At 36.2% G+C, this 15332-nt stretch overlaps 1 non-coding gene across 1 annotated transcript in view; it reads right to left on the reverse strand.

Moving 5' to 3' along the window:
* Positions 1 to 4505: 4505 nt before the first annotated feature.
* The window catches only part of LOC26530726 (uncharacterized), a 35760-nt gene continuing 24933 nt past the window's right edge, over positions 4506 to 15332 (reverse strand). The window contains exons 5-6 of the transcript XR_011416228.1: positions 11301 to 11461; positions 4506 to 4653 (exon numbers count right to left, since the gene is read on the reverse strand). This is a non-coding gene — a transcript (uncharacterized protein). The remainder of the gene's footprint in view (positions 4654 to 11300; positions 11462 to 15332) is intronic.

The raw sequence follows: 15332 nt of genomic DNA on the forward strand, positions 1-15332 counted from the left end.
TTAGGATAGGACCACTATATCATATAGCTGCCATAGGAACGATCGGTCGAAAACTAAGTTGATGATTGAAAAAACATTTTTTTTCAAGATATCTTGATCAAACTCGGCATTTATTAGTTTTACTATATTCCTCATATATACGCAAAATCCTATCAAGATCCGATACCTATATCATATATCTGCTATGGGAACGATCGGTCCAAAATTAAGTTGTATTAAAAAACATTTTGATTTTCAAGATATTTTCACCACACTCGACAATTGTTAGTTTTACTATACTCCTCATATGTATGCAAAATTCTATTATGATCGGACCACTATATCATACATCTGCCATAGGAACAATCGGTCGAAAATTCAGTTGTTGCATGAAAAAACATTTTGATTTTCAAGATATCTTGACCAAGTTTAGTTTTAGTTTACTCCTCATATGTATGCAAAATCCTATCAATATCGGACCACTGAACCAAATAACTGCCATAGGAACGATCGGTCGTAAATTAAGGTTTTGTATGACAAGACATTTTGTTTATCAAGATATCTTTACCAAACTCGGCACTTATTAGTTTTACTATGCTCCTCATATATATGCTAAGTTCTATGAATATCGTACCACTATATCATATATCGCGTCTGACGCGAGCCCTTCTTTTTAATGATTTTGAATGAAATTTGAGTAAAAATAAATATCTTTAAAATATTAAAATATACCAAATTAAAAAAATAGAGGAGCGATTAGATATTTAAAGTTTTAATAATTTTGGTGATCAGTCACTTGACCTCCATATGCAGGTGCTTGCCAAAAGTTGACCCATTCGACCCAACGAACTGCTGCAGGTAATAAGGGGTCAACATTCATTCATCAAAATCTCAAAAAATAAGGCGCGCGTCAGACGCGTGCCAATAATGTATTTTCTTTTGCGCCCATGATCAGCCCATTCACAGACATTTGTATGTGTGTGTCTGTGTGTAGAGGTCCAAAATCACAAATCCCAAAATCTTGTTAAATTTGCGTCGGGGACAGGCAGGCAGGCAAGCAACAGGCACACAAGCGCATAAATGCTTCTATTCATACACAAAATATGCAAGTATGCGTGTATAGCGAGTCCAAAATATTCTAAATGCACACATGGCAACGCTTGGGTACCCTTACCAACGATAGCGAGCTAAAATGCAAGAATTTCGCATCGAAACCCTTTCTCTATTTCATATTAGCCGTGCCTTTAAAAGGGTAGAAATGCCTTAGCATTTGGGAAAAAATGAATTTGTGCGCAGTTTTGCTGGTCGGACAAATACACACACACACATTGAAACGATCCCTAAACATAGAGAGAGCATTGAGAGCTGAGAGTAAGTGCGAGCGAGATAAAAGTTAACAGCGTTGCCGTTCTATCACACAAATCATATGGAAGAGATTGCGCCAAGCAATTTCCTGTAGAGTAAGCGGTTCAAAAATACATCATATGTATATCTTACTCCCTTACTCGCGAGTTTGGACCAGATGCCACCGATACATTTTGTGTCTACTTCTGGTACTGTCTAGTCTATATGTTGTTTGGTTAGTGGTAGTACCAAAGACAATATCAGCACTAAGATGAATACCGCCCATACATTTGAATGAGACGCAAAATTGCTTGATGATGCTGACACGAGCTACGAAGTTGATCGCCAGCTTGCCTTCAGCAAAGCTGGTCGATGCTGCTTTGCGTCGCTTCGTTTTCGAAGAACATTGAGCGAAAAAGTTTAGAACTTACGATCGACGCAAAGTGTTTGTGCTTTATCCATGAAATACATGCTTTATTTAAATGATATATTACCCTAGATTTTTACGAATAATTTTACAGGAAAATTTAACAACTTATATAATTTTTACACAAGGCGCTTCTTGCGCAATAACTATGTTAAGAAAATAGCACACATTTCACTTGTATGCTTGAGAAAAGTTCATGTCTCAGCCAATTGCGTGAGTGCACCTTTTGTTGTATGCGTGAATTATGCATGCAAAAGTACATCAAAATATGTATATATGTGTTGTTATTCACTGCTCTGGCTTTAGCAGGCAAGAAATTAATTTTGTTAGTTTTCCAGCGCAGATCATGACCTATTCCAAATTTGTGTGGATATATGAATGCATTTTTTGTACTGAGGTTGGCTCCGTACAAAATATGTATTTTTAAATCGATGCAAATATTTACATAATTTCTTTAAATTAAATTAATATTATTTGTATTCTCCAATTAAGAAACAAAAGAATGCTAAAGACTACAATTACATAGTTATTTGTATAAATAAATATGACTTTTGATTCAATATTTGGGGTAGGTCGTGATCTGCGCTAAAAATCTAAGAAAATTTTTTGATTGCCAGCCAGAGACTTTTCCAGGGCAGTGGATAACAACACATTAAAATATGCTGTTATGTATGTATATTCACATGCATACAAACATAATTGCTTGCACGGCCCTCATAGAGCTGAAGCTGAGAGCAAATTCTATTTTTAGTTTTTTCGTTCTCTCGGCTGTGAGAGCGTAACGCTACAGATTTCGTTTTCGTTCTCAATTTTCAAGAAATCAAGCTACATTGTAGCATTTTGTTGTATGGCGTTACTCATCTTAGTGTTTATATTGTCTCTTGTGGAGGGGTCGACCAGATTGGAGACATGAATAAAAATGGATTCGCAGAGAGTAGGGAAAATTAGAAGAAATATAATATAAATTATAGAAAGAATATAAATTCGAATTGAAGTGGTTGGTGTTACCCCAGATGGTGTGCACTCAATCTTACAATCAAATGCTAGATCAAGAGGTAGAAAAAGTTAGAGAAGTAATAGAGGAAGGTCGCACTTTAGAATTGGATATTATAGATGAAATAATATACAAAGGAGATAGTGATGTCAAGTTAGGTATATATGTTCCAAAGTGAATGGAAGAGCAGGAAGGACAACTAGCGGCGGACAAGTGTGTTAATGACCTAAAAATAATATAGTGGTTCTCGTTAATGCGTAGTAAAGTATCACAGTTTATTAGAAATTGTGCATATTACACGCAATGCCCAAAACCATACATAATAAAACATTATATAGCATACCGAAATCAGAAGTATCCTTTTATACGTTACACATAGACCATCTAAGCCCTTTACCCAGTATCACATCAAGAAGAAAATATATTTTGGTAATCGTAGGTGCCTTCACAAAATTTGTGAAATTATTTCCAGTAAATAGTACCAGTACACGCGAAGCCAAAGACGCCTTAAGTAAATAATAATTCGAATTTTACTTGAATATGAATAATCTCGGACCGAGGCACAAATTGCGAATTTCTAGCAAGAACGCGGTATAGAGCATATCAAAGTTACCACTGGGGCACCACAGGCAAATATAATGTTGACAAATGTAATGTTGACACCGCAATAGGAGCTAATAAGAAATTCGCACCAAAATATCGTGGCCCATATAAGATAAGCAGAGCCATTGACAACGAAAATAAAAGAAGCAAGGGTAAGGCAAGGACTATTCCTATAATGGAATGTAATCTTTAATCGCATTTTGGATTCTTCACACAAACGTTATTCTCAATTTTTCGACACTTGCGAGTGGAATTTCCTAACACTCCGTCTTAACATGCACCAACCTCACATAAGGTAAGTACAATGAAAATTGCAGCGTTTTAGCTCTTACGGTTTGGGCCGTGCCTTAATCACGAAACAGTCAGTCAGTCAGGACAAACAGTTTTATATATAGAGATTTCCATTAACATAAAATTTGTATTAATTTTTTAATTTTACCAGTGAACGTTTGCTTCCAGCCAACTTGTTCTTAAACTGTATTAGAATACGACTGTAGTTGTTGGTTTGACTGAATTCTCCACTAGCGTGAAGTCATTACTGTCTAGTGTTCCTGTCTTAATTTAAGATAGGACCCTCTGGCTCTTCACAAATGACTAGACTAAACTTTTCTAAGTACTTCGTACTCTCCAATATGTTTTTTAACAATAAACAGCGTGGATGCAAAAACACTAAGAACGCTTCAAACAAACAAGCGACGTATGTCTATCGTTGCAAATTATGATAGGATACTAGGTCGGATTTAAATAATCTTAATATTTAAAAACGTCATTCATGTTTAGATCTCGTGCCTTTTAATGCAAGCTTTTTTGACAGCTAAAATTTGGATAGGATAATAGGTCGGATTTAAATAATCTAAATAGGGTCGTAACGGGGTTTCATTTCCTACTCATTTTCAGTTTCACGAATTCTATAGAGACGATTTTCACTTTTTAGCCATTTTGATTCAAAATGTATAAGTTTTTGGTAATTATTAGAAAGAGTCTAACAATTTAAATTTTACCACCCTTAATTACCTACAATTTTTTTGTATATTAACGAATTAAAAATTGCCCTTTCTTTCTTCCATAGTTTGGAACTTAATCGGCCCACATTATAGTATTAAATGTTAAACTTCGATGTGTTTATTGAAAAATGTACATTTATTGTGAAATATGTATAACATCATTCATAAGCTTAAAATATTTGTTCTTTTTAACTCGAGTTTTACCAAGGAATTAAGTACAGCCTTCAAAAGCTTGAGCGATTCTTTTGATTATTATAAAATAATCGCTTAATGCACGTGCTTCCAGCCAACTTGTTCCCAAACTGTGGAAGAAAGAGAGGGCAATTATTGATTTGTTAATATACAGAAAAATTTACTGTAATTAAGGGAGGTAAAATATAAATTTTAAGACTCTTTCTGACAAATGTAAATAAATAAACAAGAGGTTCTAGTCGGGAGCTCCTGACTAGGGAATACATTAAATCCTCTTACTCCAATACCAAGGACAGCTCGCGCAACGCGCTCGTATAAAGTAAGAAAGATAAATTAAAAACAAAAGCAGGGTTCGAACTTGCAACTGACTGTATTACTTGCTGACGACTCTATTCAACAGCCACAATAGCTAGAAAAGCAAAAAATTGTTTCTCCGGTAGGGCTCAAACTCGCAACAGAGCGCACCACTTGCTATGCCTCTACTCAACAGCCACACCAATAATTAAGTATTATTAAAATAACAGCACAGAAAACAGTCGCAATTACTATGCTGTTAGTATACGATAGAATGCAAAGAAGACGCGCATGAATGTGTGTATGTACATGTGTACAAAAAATCTTGAAGTATTCGCTAACTGTCCCATCCAATTGCGCAGTTACATATAACTTTGGTTTTTTCTTAGCCGAAGAATATTTGAGTAATCCCAAAAAGTCAATTGCATTTAAATTTTGGCTTAAATCGGTTGGTAATAAAAGTTGGGTTATTAGCTTGATTTAAAGCTGTGGGGTGGTAGCGGGGAGGTGGCGAACGGTATAAAACGAAAGATACTTGATATATATATAATATATAGCAAGATATTACCTTTGGTGGCTCTAGCTCTTAATATTTACCCACTTTGTTCACTAGGAGGACCCATATCTGAAATGTCATCTCTTGTCTCTAGCTCTTATAGGTTTTGATATCCTTGCGTTTATACATACGGACTGATGGACACACGGACGGACACGCCATTCATGTTTAGAGCTCGTGCGTTCTAATGCAAGCTCTTTTCGTTTATTTTTTTTTTTTCTATCAGACTAATTTTTGAACAATCGTACTAACATGCGTGCTTCATTATTTTTCAGAATCTTTTTACGCCCGATTGGTACTCATATTCATGATGACAATTTTAGCAATTTTAGTTGATTATGTCATGCCCGCTAACTAATTAATGCCAAGTTTGTTCAAGATATCTTGATAAACAAAATGTTTTTTCATACAAAAACTTAATTTTCGACCGATCGTTCATATAACAGCTATATGATATAGCGGTCCGATCTTAATAGGATTTTAAATTTATATGAGGAGTATAGTACAACTAATAAATGCCGTTTTTGATCAAGATATCTTGATAAACAAAATGTTTTTTATACAAATCCTTAATTTTCGACAGATCGTTCCTAAGGCAGCTATGTGATATAGTGGTCCGATCTTATGGGGATCTTGCATATATATGAGGAGTATAGTAAAAGTAATCAATGCCGAGTACGATCAAGATATCTTGATAAACAAAATGTTTTTTCATACAAAAACTTAATTTTGATCGATCGCTCCTATTATAGCTATATGATATAGTACTCCGAACCAGCTGGTTTAGACATATGTGCTGCGTGCAACACAAAGAGGGATTTCGGCAAAGTTTCATTAAGATAGCTTTAAGACTAAGAGACTAGTTCGCATAGAAACAGACAGACGGGCAGACAGTATGGCTATATCGATTCGGCTGATGAAAAATATATATACTATATGGGGTCGGAGATGCGTGCCAGTAATGATATGTATGTATTTTATTTTGCGCCCATGATCAGCCCATTCACAGACATTTGTATGTGTGTGTCTATGTGTAGAGGTCCAAAATCAGAAATCCTAAATCTTGTTAAATTTGCATCGGGGACAGGCAGGCAGGCAAGCAACAGGCACACAAGTGCATAAACGCTTCTATTCATACACAAAATATGGAAGTATGCGTGCATAGCGAGTCCAAAATATTTTAAATGCACACATGGCAACGCTTGGGTAAGTGCGTTGCCGTTCTATCGCACAAATCATATGGAAGAGAGTGCGCCAAGCACTTTCCTGTAGAGTAAGCGGTTCAAAAATACATCATATGTATATCTTACTCCCTTACTCGAGAGTTTGGACCAGATGCCTCCGATACATTCTGTGCCTACTTTCCGGTACTCATGTCCAGTCTATATGTTGTTTGGTTACTGCCATTACCCAGTAACACATCAGGAAGAAAATATATTTCGGTAACCGTAGGTGCCTTCACAAAATTTGTGAAATTATTTCCAGTAAATAGTACCAGTACACGCGAAGCCAAAGACGCCTTAAGTAAATAATAATTCGAATTTTACTTGAATATGAATAATCTCGGACCGAGGCACAAATTGCGAATTTCTAGCAAGAACGCGGTATAGAGCATATCAAAGTTACCACTGGGGCACCACAGGCAAATGGCCATGTTCATAGAGTTAATCGTGCTCTCACCCCCATGTTAATTAAACTCTCAGAGCCCATTCAGCAGGCAAATTGATATAGTTGATGAGCATGTCGAGCATGCCAAAAATAACGCTATTCATAGCAGCACGCAGAAAACACCCAGCATCCAATAGTTGATTTTAATTAACTGAATATTTAGAGGATAAAGTAAACATGGATAGAGAAATCTTAGTGCGGGGCGAGAGCAAGCTAGTGAAATTATTTTATGGTCACAATGTTGACACTGCAATAGGAGCTAATAAGAAATTCGCACCAAAATATCGTGGCCCATATAAGATAAGCAGAGCCATTGAAGACCGTTATGAAGTGGTTGATATTGAAGATTGCGGGAATGACTCAGATGGCATACTGTAGTATATTAGAGCCAGCTGGGCACAAGCCATGGGTTCAGTGTGTATTCGATACGATAGATGTATGTCGTTAACCTACATATATAGATATCCTAAGATCATGTAAATAAATTATACGTATTGGTACCCCAAATTTGTAAGATCGTGGGCGATCTGTCCTCAGGTTAGCCGAATGTAAGATCGACAACCATCCGAATGTAGATTTAAATATAATCAATGTGACCATTTAGTGGAATTTCCCGACACTACGTCTTAACATGCACCAACATCACATGAGGTAACTACAGTGAAAATTCCAGCGTTTTAGCTCTTACGGTTTGGGCCGTGCCTTAATCACCATCAGTCAGGACTGTTGCACGCAGCATAATGTCAAAACTATCTGGATCGGACCACTATATCATATACTTAGCTGCCATAGGAACGATCGGTCGAAAATTAAGTTTTTGTATGAAAAAACATTTTGTTTTTCAAGATATCTTGACCAAACTCGACATTTATTAGTTTTACTATACTGCTCATATATATGCAATATCCTATTAATATAGGTCCTCTATATCATATAACTGCCATAGAAACGATCGGTCGAAAATTAAGTTGTATGAAAAAACATTTTGTTTTCAAGATATTGATATCTTTGGCGCTCCGAAGATAGCCTTTCTTTCTCGTTTTATATGTACTAATTTTTAATCAATCGTTCTAGCATGCGTGCTCCTTTATTTTTCAGCAGCCAGGTTGGGACTTGAAATATTCATGATGACAATTTTAGTTGATTATGCCATGCCCGCTTGATTTTATGAAAGCAAAAGCAGAAATGTTTAAAGTATTGAATTTAAAGTATGAATTAAAATAAGATCGGTTAATGATGATTTTTGCAATTAATTTGGATTGATTCGTGGGTCTTACAAAACTGATTTACAATAATGTCTTAAGCGGTCTCGAAGCCAAAGCAAATCGCTGATTCCGCGCCTCGTGCCGTTATTCAGTGGCCATTCAGCGCTTGCTTGTGCGTGATCGGATTTTCAATGTAGGCTTGCCGTTGACCGGATGGCACTGTAGGGTCAGCGTCTTCCGCGGCAACTGTCGCAATATTGTTGCGATGCCATCCGGTTGCCCAATCGAATTAGCTGGAGATAGCTCCTCCCTCAGCTAAGTGAAGGGCGTCCTCTACAGCCTGAGTTTAAGTCGTTGACGAACCATGTAAATGGGAACCAGTCTTATGAGGATTAGGGCCAGTACTTATGATTGGTCTTGAGAGAAATGGCGAACTAGGATGTTCCCGGTACTCAGTAACATTATTCTGCGTGACGGCGAACATAACAGGCTTCTTTCTTATGACACCATAGCTACTGATAAAAATGGTCTTGGTAATCTCGATTTTGTAATGTAATTCCCAGATATGGATTGTTGTGGCCCAGCACTGTCAGTGATGGTGACGGTCGCATCAGTTTTGTATATATCACTATCTATTAATTGCGTTTGGCTAAAATTTATTTGTTAACCAAGGAGTGTAGTCAGTACTTCCCTGTAGTGTACCCAGGTAACTGTTATAGGTATGTAGTCGGAGAGTGTTCATGCATTACACCGAGTCTCAATTAGACTCTCAGTCAAATTTTATATTGTAAAAATCTGTAGACGGCTGCATAAAAAAGATAGCACAAACGTGGTCGCTCAAGATTTAATCTGACCTCGGCAAGGAAATATAATGTTAAAAATAAAAGGAGCAAGGGTAAGAAAAATAACATTTATGACTGCAGTCATCCGAGCAGTGCCGGAATTTCGGCACGCCAGGAACTAAGACCTTCGAGCAGTTCCGGAATAATGGCACGCCGAATTGCAATATGCCTAAACATTTAAGCGTCGAGTTGCCTCTAACAAATCACTCGTAACCTGAATCTAAAAAGGTCGCCAAATCAAACAAAAAGGGCAAGACGCACCTAAAATAATAACTTAAGGGTGGTATTCTGCGTTATTCCAAAGCCTAAGTGTACAAGCGGCACGCGCTGTGAAACCTTAAAACAAGAGCATCTAAATAACACTTACTTGCATCGTCTGAAGGCCAAGAAGCAGAAGAAGTCTAGCAAAGCCGAACAGAATCTAAGCACACAAACAGGAACACCATCAGGGCCCAGTCAATAAACCGGCTTGATAGTGTTAAAGTCGTTTAGAAACAATCTTTCGGTAATAATGGGACTTAAGATGCAGTTTGAGCTCTGTTATTGATAAGGATAAAGCTAATTTTTATTGTACGTTGAGGAGGAGTGTTTACTCAGTCTTCGCGCTATTATATGCAAACTTAACCGAAAAAGCCAAAAAAAAAAATGTCTTTCGTTTAAAATTTACAAAATTAAATAGTTGCTTAGGATTATGTGAAAATTGAAGGCATTTATTAGTTTTACTTTGCTCCTCATATATATAAGAAATCCTATTAAGATCGGACCACTATATCATATAGCTACCATAGGAACGATCGGTCGAAAATGAAATTGTTGTATAAAAAACAATTTTGTTTATCAAGATATCTGACCAAAATCGGCATTTATTGGTAATACTATGCTCTTCACATAAATTCAAAATCTTATAAAGATCGGTACACTATATCATGTAGCTGCCGTAGGAACGATCAGTTGAAAATTAAGCTGTTGTATTGAAAACTTTTTTGTCATTCAAGATATTTTGATTAAACACTGCATTTCAATAGTTCACTATGCTCCCTTCATATTTGACAGAAATCTTGTTTACATCGGACTACTATGTCATATATCTGCGATAGGAACAATCGGTAAAAAACTAGGCTTTTGATTAAAAACCTTTTTTGTTTATCAAGATATCTTGACCAAGATCGGCATTTACTATATTCCCTGTGCTTCTCAGATAAGGGCAAAGCATTATGAGCATTATGAAAAGGTTAGATCTGCAAGGGTATTTGACCTTTGGCGCGCCAAAGATATCCTTTCTTTTTCGTTAATCTCATAAGTTCACTTGAGAACCAGGCAGCCAGGCATGACATCAAAAATCGAGTACAGGGTATTATTAAATAGCTTAATGGCAACATCAATGTCTGCACAATTGTACAGGAGGGACCAGTCGACTTGAAGAATAAGATCATTCAGTTTATGAAAATCAGCCTTTCGGAAACAACGGGCACGTTCAGCCAATTCCGATTCCTTGTAAAGGGACTTTTGCTGGTAGATAAATGACCAGAGTTGGATAATAAGGGTCTTCAGGAAGTGTAAGCGGATTAATTCTGTGCTCAACACTGTCGAACTAATTCAACATGAAAATTACATCAAGAAATCTGTTTCTTGAATTGTGCATACGATTAACCAGCCGTAAGGACCATCAATAAATTCATTTGACGAAGACGGCAACAGAAAGTTTGAATCTGATGGCGGTGACAGTCGACATCAGGAAGATTAAAGGTAGATTCAATAGTATTAAGATGGGTTTGGTAAGTGTACACGTTAGATAGAAAAGGTAAACATGAACACGAAATAAAGATAGAAATACTTCAAAATACAACTCTTACAGCCACCAACTAATGTCAGGTGGGACCGCAATTTCGAAATCTGGGGAATGCGCAGCAAGGAGCACATCTGTCAGGATTTACCTAAGGAAAGTTAATTTGTACTGCAAAAGGAAAAAGTACGTTGAGAATTTCTCTAGCTCTTATACGTTTTGACGCTTTCATTTATACGGACAGACGGAGCAAGCGAGCTGTTTCTTGTTTAAGTAGAAGATTTTTTTTCCAAAACGGTTGCCCTCGACTACAGCACTCTTATTTGTTTCTAAGATATATCTGCAAAACTGGATTTGCAAATATCACTACGTAAACTATGGGGCTTTTACACAAAATAAAACTACTCACCTGTAAAGTATAAACCACATTCTTTGATAATTTTTTAATTTCGTGTTATCAATACCATATCCGCATAGAAGATGGAAATAATATTTATTATTGTTATTTTTCTTTTCACTTATGTATATGTTATCAAGTGTCTTTAACACAGTTTCAGTAAGTCGATTTACCTGAAAATACGTAAGTATATTTTATTATAAATATGTATACAGTACAATTTTTGTACGGACATTAGAAGCAGCTATCCTAAAAAGGCAGTTAAATTAATTTTGTGTTTTTTTTTTCCTAAAAGTGAATTGATTTCATATTAACCTCTACTTTTTTAGGTTGCACGGAGATCTATTTAACAGTACTATGTTTATTATTTTGTAGTTTTTATAAACTTTATGTATTAAAATTACATTTACATCAATTTCAGTACAGTTAATTGCACACATAAAAACAAATCAAAAATCAACACATCTGTATTCTTGAAAAGAATATCTCTTACATAAAGATTATTAATTAAGTAGTCATATTTTTCTAGCGACCATCGCATCACCATTCGTTGGCGAATTACCTTACGAAAGGTGTTGCATCAAGTCGTTGGTATAGGCTCGCCGCTTGACTTCAGCAGAACTACAGGGAAAGCATGGATGACTAGCCAACATTAGGAAGAAATAATCACCACACTTATTGTAAAAATGAGAAACCAAAAGCGGAAAATATTGTTCTTTATTATTGTTGCTCTGAACTAATCAATGCGTTTAGGCGAGAGTTAACCGAAGTTTGGAAGGGGGAAATTCGGTCAAAGAAAATGAGCCCAATCTGAAGAGGTGGGGTACGAACCACATATTAAATGGGACGAATATGTCAATGTCTGGATTGAGTAAATCGAATGAATATCTAATTGATTCTTTTTATACCCTGAACCCACTTAAAACGGGTTAAAAAGGTCATCAAGTATTTGTGCAAATGTATGTGACAGGCAGAAGGTAGCATCTCCGACCCCTTTAAGTATATATATTCTTGATCAGCATCAAAAGCCGAGCCGATTTAACTATGTCCGTCTGTCTGTCCCTTTGTTCGTCCGTCCGTATGTATGAACGCATCTTAGAATCTATAAAAGCTAGAGAAAGTTTAGCTAAAGGTCCTCCTAGTCAATGCGCAAATCAAGTTTCTCTCCGATAATCGATGTCTGAATCCGTTTTCAAGCAATCGATAAAAATCGTAATCGAAATCCTGTTCTTTTAGCGAATTGGGTATATACACTAACCAAACAACATATAGACTAGACATCACATAGAAACAACGTTGGCACAAAAAGCATCGGAGGAATCTGGTCCAAACTCGGGAGTAAGGGAGTAAGATATACATATGATGTATTTTTGAACAGCTTACTCTACAGGAAAGTGCTTGGCGCACTCTCTTCTATATGATTTGTGCGATAGAACGGCAACGCTGTTAACTTTTATCTCGCTCGCACTTACTCTCAGCTCTCAATGCTCTCTCTTTATCTCTTTTATGCCAAAAGTTGACCCATTCGGACCAACGGGCTGCTGCAGGTAATAAGGGGTCAACATTCATTCATCAAAATCTTAAAAAAGAAGGGGACAGGCAGGCAGGCAAGCAACAGTCTCACAAGCGCATAAATGCTTCTATTCATATACAAAATATGCAAGTACGCGTGAATAGCGAGTCCAAAATATTTTAAATGCACAGATGGCAACGCTTGGGTACCCTTACCAACGATAGCGAGCTAAAATGCAAGAATTTCGCATCGACGTGGCAAACCCTTTCTCTATTTCATATTAGCCGTGCCTTCAAAAGGGTAGAAATGCCTCAGCATTTGGGAAAAATTGAATTTTTGCGCAGTTTTGCTTGTCGGACACATACACACACACATAGAGAGAGTCTCGCAAAATGCTCACAAATGAGCTCGCATGTGAGCAGAAAACGAGTGGGATATATTTTTATCGCAAAACACTCGCACACGAGCAGTGAGTTCCTTGCGATAAAGATGCGTGCACATTAGAGGGAATGGTGTGTTGTTTTTGTTTCAAATGTTAATCGTGCTCAGAGAGTGCAACATTGTCATGAGAGCGAGAGAGAAAAACGACGTGGCATTCGGATGCTGTGTTGTTTTTGTTGTTTTTTATACCCTTGCAGACCGTATTATAATTTTGTCGTGAAATGTGTAACGCATAGAAGGAGACATCTCCGACTCCATAAAGTATATATATTCTTAATCAGCATCAACAGCCGAGTCGATATAGCCATCTGTCTGTTTCTATGCGAACTAGCCCCTCAGTTTTAAAGCTATCTTAATGAAACTTTGCAGAACTCCCTCTTTCTGTTGCACGCAGCACATATGTGAAAACCAGCTGGATCGGACCACTATATCATATAGCTGCCATAGGAACGATCGGTCGAAAATTAAGTTTTTGTATGAAAAAACATTTTGTTTTTCAAGATATCTTGACCAAACTATGAAACCGTTTATTGGTGGTTGAAAAACTCCTTTGTTCTCTTTTCTATTGTCCGCCTAAGCGAGCAGACACGTGGTCAAAGTGATAAGTGATTTATTAAAATTTGGATTTCCATAGAGAGGTAAGTAATTAACAAGTGTAAATTAATAACTAAACTATTTCCTTTCAATATATATTTAAATAAATATAAAAAAAATGACAACACTTAATGTGTTTTGTTTTAAATAGTTGTAAATAAAATTATTTTATTCACTTTTTATAATTATAGGATAGCTTTAAAAATGCCTTTTAATTTTAAGTTAAATTAAATGTTATTTATTTTAAAAATACAATTTGAATTAAAACGAATAATAAAAAGAAAAAAAAACAGCAACAAACATTTTTATGGGAACATAATGGGCATGGAACAAAAAATGTTTCGCAAATCATATTTCATGAGAGCCTTTGGCGATATCTTTTAAGGTAGTTTTTTAAAATACCACAAAACGCTCGCTAGTATTCTTGCGTCTTTCCTGCGACAGTCGTAAATGAAACTTTGACAGCCACAAACTGAACGACTTATGATTCATATTGCTATCGTTTCCCGATGTGTTTGCAAGAGTTTTGTCGCATTTTACCAATTTGCGATATCATTTGAGACAGTTTGGTCCGCTGGGTATGCTTAAGATGTGAATATGTTCATTTTATCACAAATGAATAGAAGCCCACGAAATATACCCCTTTAAGCACTGTCAACTTCACAAAAATGTATGCTATGAACAATTAATATTCCTCCAAATTTAAATTGCTTAAATTATGCGATAGTTTAGGAACACGAAATTGATAAAATCACATCACAGATTTTTGCGTGTTGTCGTGTGGCCCCCGCACCAATCGAGTGTGAGATATTTGACTTGCACGCGTAACTTCATGTACATTGTTCGTACATATGTATGTTTTTATGTATGTATGTACTTAGTGTGATTTCGTTTTGAACTATCTGCTGCTAGAGAAGAGACTTGTGAGACTTTTGGATCTTGCTCAGGACTGAATTTGTTTTACCATGTGGATCCCCATTTTAATTAAAATCACAAGTTCATTAATATAAATTTTATTTTTAAAGTCTTTTTGAAGACTATTCAAAGATTTAGTACCAACTTTTTATTTATTTCAGACATATTGCATAATAATAGATCTATTTATTTAGATAACTTTTTATTTAATTTAATATTTAATATTTATTATTTAAGACATATTACATAATAACAAATCCATTTATTTTTTATATTAATATTATATTATATGAAATTATAATATATATTGTAGAACCTGTACAGTCATAATTTAGTACCTTAACAACACATGGATAGAAAATGCAGCTTAGAGCCGAACTCCATAACGCAGTAGGAGGATTTTAAATGCGGGTGGTCTTACTGGCGCCCAATCTTCTTGGCAAAGCCTTGCCGTTTGAGTCGCCTTAAAGGTCGGGCAGGAAATAGTCCTCTTGCGAGCAGGCTGTGGTGTCTTAGCAATCTGTCACTGCATCTGATTGTGTGCTTTCCAATCTGTTCTTCAACTGTATGCACTTTGAGAT

Source organism: Drosophila virilis, chromosome 2 (genome assembly GCF_030788295.1).
Source record: "Drosophila virilis strain 15010-1051.87 chromosome 2, Dvir_AGI_RSII-ME, whole genome shotgun sequence".
Lineage (NCBI taxonomy): Eukaryota > Metazoa > Arthropoda > Insecta > Diptera > Drosophilidae > Drosophila > Drosophila virilis.